Raw genomic sequence first — 7,462 nt, forward strand, 5'->3', positions numbered from 1 at the left:
CACCCTTGTGGGGCCCACATTGCTCGACCGACGTACTTCTTCCTCCTATATATACCTACATACCCCCAAACTACCAGATACGGAGCCAAAAACCTAATTCCATCGCCGCAACCTTCTGTACCCGTGAGATCCCATCTTGGGCCCTTTTCCAGAGCTCCGCCGGAGGGGGCATCCATCACAGAGGGCTTCTTCTCTCTTTTTGGATCTCAATACAATGTTCTCCCCCTCTCTTGTGGAGATATATTCGATGTAATCTTATTTTGCTGTGTGTTTGTTGAGACCGATGAATTGTGGGTTTATGATCAAGTTTATCTATGAACAATATTTGAATCTTCTCTGAATTCTTTTATGTATGATTGGTTATCTTTGCAAGTCTCTTCGAATTATCAGTTTGGTTTGGCCTACTAGATTGATCTTTCTTGTAATGGGAGAAGTGCTTAGCTTTGGGTTCAATCTTGCGGCGTCCTTTCCCAGTGACAGTAGGGGCAGCAAGGCACGTATTGTAGTGTTGCCATCGAGGATAACAAGATGGGGTTTATATCATATTGCATGAGTTTATCCCTCTACATCATGTCATCTTGCTTAAAGCGTTACTCTGTTCTTTTGAACTTAATACTCTAGATGCATGCTGGATAGCGGTCGATGTGTGGAGTAATAGTAGTAGATGCAGGCAGGAGTTGGTCTACTTGTCTCGGATGTGATGCCTATATACATGATCATACCTAGATATTCTCATAACTATGCTCAATTCTGTCAATTGCTCAACAGTAATTTGTTTACCCAAGGTAATACTTATGCTCTCGAGAGAAGCCACTAGTGAAACCTATGCCCCCCGGTCTATTTTCTATCATATTAATCTTCCATCAACAAGCTATTTCTTGCACCGTTTTATTTTGCTTTATTTACTTTGCATCTTTATCAAAAAAATACCATAAATATTATCTTATCATATCTATCAGATCTCACTTTCGCAAGTGACCATGAAGGGATTGACAACCCCTTTATTGCGTTGGTTGCGAGGATTTTATTTGTTTGTGTAGGTGTGAGGGACTCGTGCGTGGCCTCCTACTGGATTGATACCTTGGTTCTCAAAAACTGAGGGAAATACTTACGCTACTTTTCTGCACCACCCTTTCCTCTTCAAGGGAAAAACAACGCAGTGCTCAAAAGGTAGCAAGGAATAAATTCATCTTGAGTAGTGCTGATCTATTGAGCAAGTAATGAATGATGCTCCTTCTAAAGATCTTCATAACTCACTCTTGATTGCTCAAGATCTTGCTTTCTTTGAAGAAATTCATAGGAAAGCTTCTCATGATCAGATAGGAGAGTGTTCTGATGAGCTTGAAGGGTGTCAAACTTAGAATGAAATCTCTGAACACTATCAGCCAAAGCTTTCGACTGATCCATTTCTTCACCCAACATATCATCGCTTTTATCCAGCATGTATTGAACTTTTTCCAAAGCTCTTTGTTGTTTAGTGGCAAGGGAAGCAAGTTTGACATAACTGGGTCCAAATTCATCACCAGATTCATCATCACTTGACTCAGATAAGTAGCAATCAGTTACCTTGGCACCTTCCGCCATAAGGCATGGTGCACAGGATGATGATTCTTGATTGAAAGTCATAGCCTTGCGCGATTCCATGAATTCTTCGAACCAGGGTTCATGGTGTGATCGATGACCTTCATAGACCTTAGAGAGTCGGTCCCAGATGAGTTTTGCATGGCTGAGATGCATAACGTTCCTGGACTGATTTTGTGACAAGCTGGAACAGATGATGTCCTTCACCGTGAGGTTGAGAAGTGTGTATTTGTGAATATCATCAGCCTCCTCCATCTTGCATAGGTTAATAAGACCAATCTTAGTGACGGTCCAGAGTTCGTTGTTCATCGCCATGAGGAGCTTCTTCATCATGGCCTTCCACTTGGGATAATCATGACCGTCAAAGATGGGGCAAGTCACAGTCTTCATTCCTATGGTCGACATAACTAAAACTCCAGGCGGTTAGACCAAAATCACACAGAACAAGGGAGTACCTTGCTCTAATACCAATTGAAAGTGCGTTATATCGACTAGAGGGGGTGAATAGGCGACTTGTATGAATTCTTCACTAAGGAATTTCAGGGTGAGGAAATTCCTGAGTGAAGAACTACTTGCAACGGAATAAGTACTCAGAAGTAAACATAACAGAACATGAGCATGGTCTTCATGATGAAATGAAAACAAGCACAGAGTACAGAAAGCGTAAACACGGGATAAACAGAATGAAGACAAACAGACTGAAGGAATTGAGCTGAGGAAATAGAGAAAGTCTTCAGTCAAAGTCTTCAAATAGATATGAACAAGCACACAACACAGAAATGAGGAAATGGAACCAGTTAGCTCGGTGAAGACAATGATTTGGTAGACCTGTTCCAACTGCTGTGACAGTTGTACGTCTGGTTAGGGCGGCTAGGTATTTAAACCTGAGGACACACAGTCTCGGACACCCAATCCTGAACACGCAGCTCAGGACACTCAGTCCTCACCGTATTCCCCTTGAGCTAAGGTCACACAGACCTTGCCCAATTACTCGTGGTAAGTCTTCATGTGACTTCCAAACGCTCACAGACTCGGTAACTCGGTGATCCACAATTTCCTCTTGGATTCTCTAGACCATGATGCCTAACCGTCTGGAAGATGCACAGTCTTCAAAGGTAACAAGCATCAGATCCACGCAGGATCAATCTCTTCAGCGATGCTCAATCACTTTGGTTTGTATGTGTTTGGGTTTGGGTTTTCCTCACTTGATGATTTTCACTCAATGTCCTCGGAGGATGGGATGCTCTCAAATGACAAGTGTCAGTTTCTCTCGGAGCAGCCAACCAGCTAGTGGTTGGAGGGGCGGCTATTTATAGCCTAGGGAGCAGCCCGACATGATAAGACATAAATGCCCTTCAATGATATGACTGTTAGGTGGGTGGATATTTTGGGACAGCTGGCGCATAGCACAGTAACCGTCGGAATTTTGAGTATCAAATTCCTCAGGGCTATCATGTTCCTCACAATGTAGGCAATCCGCACTGGCGAATTCCTAACTCCTCAGTCAGAACAAATTCCTCGGAGACAAAAGAACTTCGTCTTTGTCACTAAATAAATTGACTGAACTGTATGAGATTTCCAATGGCTTCACTCGAAGGGATTGGTAGGTGTAGGATTTGAGTTGAGCATCACTTGGAAAATTTTCCTTAGTATTTCCTCGACCCCCTTTAACAGTACGGTGTTTCCTATGACTCAAGAAAGAGAAAAAGAAACTACGAAAACAAAAGTCTTCACGCTTCATGTTCCTCAAATGAATACCAAGTCTTCAGGATTACACCAATTTATTCACTTTCAAAGTCTTCAGAAAGTCTTCAGAAATACAAAGTCTTCAGTCGAAGAACTTCATTTTCAGGGGTCGACTTTCTTTGTAAATATCAAACTCCTCATATACTTATAGACCTGTGTACACTCACAAACGCATCAGTCCCTTAACCTATAAGTCTTCAATACACCAAAATCACTAAGGGGCACTAGATGCACTTACAAGGTGCTTGCCAATTACTTCCTGTTGGCCCTGAAACCCAATGTCATGTCTTGGTTGATGCACTTGCTGGCGGATTCCATCTCTTCTTGGTCAGATCTGTGCCACGAGTTCGTTGGTGCCTTCACTGGAGGCCACCAAGCTCATGGCCAGGCGAGTGATTTGCGTATCATTCCCCAGAAGGAAGGAGAAAACCTGCGCAAGTACATACAGAGGTTCAGCCGAGTGCAATACAGCATCCCAGATGTTCGTCTGGCCGCCGTGATCAGCGCATTCCATCAGAATGTGCATAACCGCAAGATGCATGAAGAGCTGGCAATGAACAAGGTCAAGGACGTGGCCGAACTTTATGTTCTGGCCGATAGATGCGCCCGGGCTGAAGAGGGAAGGAAGTACCCCCGGCGAAGACGCCGGTGCGGAAACTGACTCTACCGACGAAGACACCGCCACCCAGACAAAGAAGGGCCGGCGACGCAACAGGAAACGCAAGGACAAGACCGTGCTTGCCGTCGAGGGATTCGGCGACACCAGCACCACCAAGAAGGCCAAGGCAGATGACCCTGGCAAGGAGATTGCCGGGTGCGCCGCTTGGCGGGCCTTGGCGGCTACCGACAAGCCAGGGGGCTCTGAGAAGCAATATTGTAAGATCCACCACACCAAGGGCCACGACCTCCAGAACTGCCGATAGGTCGAGCTGCTTGCCGAGAAGCAAAAGGCCGAGTATGAGAGACGGGACAAGGAGAAGGGTCAGGATGGTGCCGAAGGATCCGACAAGAAGCGTGGTGGGCCAGGAGGCCGGCACGGTAAGGATAACCAACAAGTGAGGCCCGCTCGGGGCCGCGACAATAAGCAGGAAGACGATGATCATGACGAGGACGATGAGTCCGGCGAGCAGGAGTTTCAGAAGACTACGGAGGCCATGTGCGTCGATGGTGGCGCCTCGCTGCACACTTCTCACCGCCAGCTCAAGCAGTGGGCACGTGAGATTACAGTAGCAGAGCCATTGTTCGAAGCTCAGAAGCCACTGAAGTGGTCCAGCACGCCCCTCATCTTTGACGCCAAGGACCACCCTGACCGCATAACTGTGGTTGGGTGTTTGCCGTTGTTGGTCTCGCCAACGATATGCAACCTCAAGGTGAACAAGATGTTGTTTGACGGTGGGGCCGGCCTGGACTTGATCTCCCCCGTCATGATCAAAAGGCTGCAAATTCCTAATGGAGACCTCGAGGAAACGGGCACGTTTCAAGGGGTCAGTCCGGGAAGGAGCCAGCCGAAGGGGAAGGTCACATTGCTCGTGATGTTTGGAGGTGAGTTGAACTACAGGATAGAGAGCTTCGTCTTTGATGTGGCCGAGATCCCCTTGCCCTACAACGGGATCCTAGGCCGCCCGACACTAGCCAAGTTCATGGCGGCGGCGCACTATGCCTACAACACGCTGAAGATGCCTGGCCGATGACCATCATCACCATCCCCTTCGATAAGAAGGATGCGCTGATCTGCGCTAACTAACTCTATCAAGAAGCAGTTGCAGTAGCTGCCGCCAAGGCACTTGCTCCTGCCGTTGAAGCCCCGAAAGGGAAGAAGAAGACCGGCAAGACCTCTCGCACCCACTCCGGCAAGCGCACCTCTTCGTAGTGTTGTCCTACCGTCGAGGACGTGCCCGAGAGCTCTACCGGCAAGGGCAAGAAATTCAGAGTTGCACCACCAGAGACCAAGAGGGTGTCCATCAAGGAGGATGGCATGGGAGGGGCTTTCAACATAAGCTCCACCCTCAAAAACAAATAGTAAAGCGCGCTCATCACTTTCCTGCGGGCGAATGTCGATGTGTTTGTGTGACAAGCATCCGACATCCCCGGCGTTCCCAGGGAAGTGATTGAGCACCACCTTGCTGTTTGTCCCCATGTGCGACCCATCAAGCAGAAGGTCGGGAAGCAAGCTTTGGAACAATAGGAGTTCATCACAGAGGAGATCAGGAAATTGGAAGCGGCAGGTTTGGTGAGAGGAGTGCTCCATCCACGTGGTTGGCCAATCCGGTGGTGGTGCGCAAGGAAAATGGGAAGTGGAGGTTGTGTGTTGACTACACAGATGTCCATAAGGCTTGTCCTAAGGACCCCTTCCTGTTGCCGCGCATCGACCAGATTGTTGACTCCATGGCTGGGTGTGATCTTTTGTCATTCCTCGAGTTCTACCCGGGCTACCACCAGATCTTCATGACAAGAGAAGACGAAGAGAAGACAACATTTGTCACCCCATGTGGTACGTATTGCTTTTTACGGATGCCTTTCGGGTTGAAGAGTGCTGGCTCGACATTCCCAAGGGCGGTCAAGATTGGTTTTGAGCCCCAGCTACATAGAAATATGGAAGCTTATATGGATGACATAGTGGTCAAAACCAAGGACAAGGCGACCCTTGTACAAGACCTAGAAGAGACGTTTGCCAACCTACGCAAGATCAACCTCAAGTTGAACCCTGAGAAGTGTGTCTTTGGCGTCCCGTCAGGAAAACTTCTCGGCTTCTTTGTGTCGTGGCGTGGGATCTAGGCAAACCCAGACAAGATCAAGGCTATTGAGCAGATTGAGGCACCCAAGAGGATCAAGGATGTGCGCCGGCTCACTGGCTACGTTGCCGCCATCGGCAGATTCATCTCCAAGTCCGCTGAGCGTGCCCTTCCCTTTTTCAAAATCTTGAAGAAGGCAGTCCTAATGGAGTGGACCCCAGAGGCCGAGGCGGCATTGCGGGATCTCAAGAAATGCCTTTCCTCTACACCAATACTGGTTGCGCCTAAACAATAAGAGTCGTTGATGCTGTATCTGGCGGCGACGAATCAATTGGTCAGCGTCGCTCTAGCGGCGTAGAGGGAGGTCGACGAAGAGGCAGTGGCAATGGCAGGACCAGCGGATGGCAAGTCAGAGATCCCCCGGCCAGGGCCTGGTGCCGGTGAGGCAAGGCCCCCGGCAGAATCTGACGCCATCGGTGCGGGGCCCGCACAGCCAAGTGAAGTGGTGTAGAAGAAGAAGAAGATGCATCACCCGGTTTACTTTGTCAGCTCCCTCTTGCAAGGGGCCATGTCAAGGTACTCTGGTATGCAGAAATAGCTCTTCGGCCTCCTTATGGCCTCGAGGAAGTTGCGTCATTACTTCCCAGCCCACGAGATCACTGTCGTCACCCGCCTCCCGTTGCAACGGACACTACACAACCCAGATGGAACCGGAAGGATTGTGGAGTGGTCCTTGGAGTTGTCAAGCTTTGGGTTGAAGTTTGAAAGTACTTCGACAATCTAGAGAAGAGTCTTGGAAGAGTTCATTGTAGAATGGACCTCAACGCCCGACGAAGAAATCCAGGAGACCGCTCTCCCCGGCATGGAAGCAAGTTGTGACTGGATCATGTACTTTGATGGGGCTTTCTCGCTGCAAGGCGCCGGTGCCGGTGTGCTGCTTGTCGCACCCACCGGAGAGCACCTCAAGTATGTGATCCAGGTGCACTTTCCCAGGGAGATGTCCACAAACAACACAGTTGAGTACGAGGGGCTGCTTGCCGGTCTCAGGATCGCGGCAGACCTCGGGGTGAAGAAGCTCATCGTCAAGGGTGATTCGCAGCTTGTCGTCAGACAGGTCAACAAAGATTACCAGAGTCCGTTGATGGAGGCCTACGTAGATGAGGTGAGGAAGCTGGAGGAGCACTTCGACAGTATACAAGCGAAGCACGTTCCCCAAGCAGAGAACGACATCGCTGACTACCCGTCAAAGCGCGCTGCATTTAAGCTACCTGTGGAACCAGGTATCTTTTTTGCTTCGGTTAACTCAACCATCCGTCGAACCATCAACGGAGCAGAACAAGCGGAGGAAATCGGACCCTGGCAAGTACTTTCCCTCCGAGCCCCCAGGGGCCGTCGGCAAGGGT

The 7,462-nt window shown here is 48.9% G+C and overlaps 1 pseudogene; it reads right to left on the reverse strand.

Annotated features, from left to right (window-relative positions):
* LOC119272244 overlaps positions 1 to 1,971 on the reverse strand; it is a 32,027-nt pseudogene extending 30,056 nt beyond the window's left edge.
* Between the last annotated feature and the right edge of the window lie 5,491 nt (positions 1,972 to 7,462).

The sequence above is a fragment of the Triticum dicoccoides genome, chromosome 3A (assembly GCF_002162155.2).
Source record: "Triticum dicoccoides isolate Atlit2015 ecotype Zavitan chromosome 3A, WEW_v2.0, whole genome shotgun sequence".
Lineage (NCBI taxonomy): Eukaryota > Viridiplantae > Streptophyta > Magnoliopsida > Poales > Poaceae > Triticum > Triticum dicoccoides.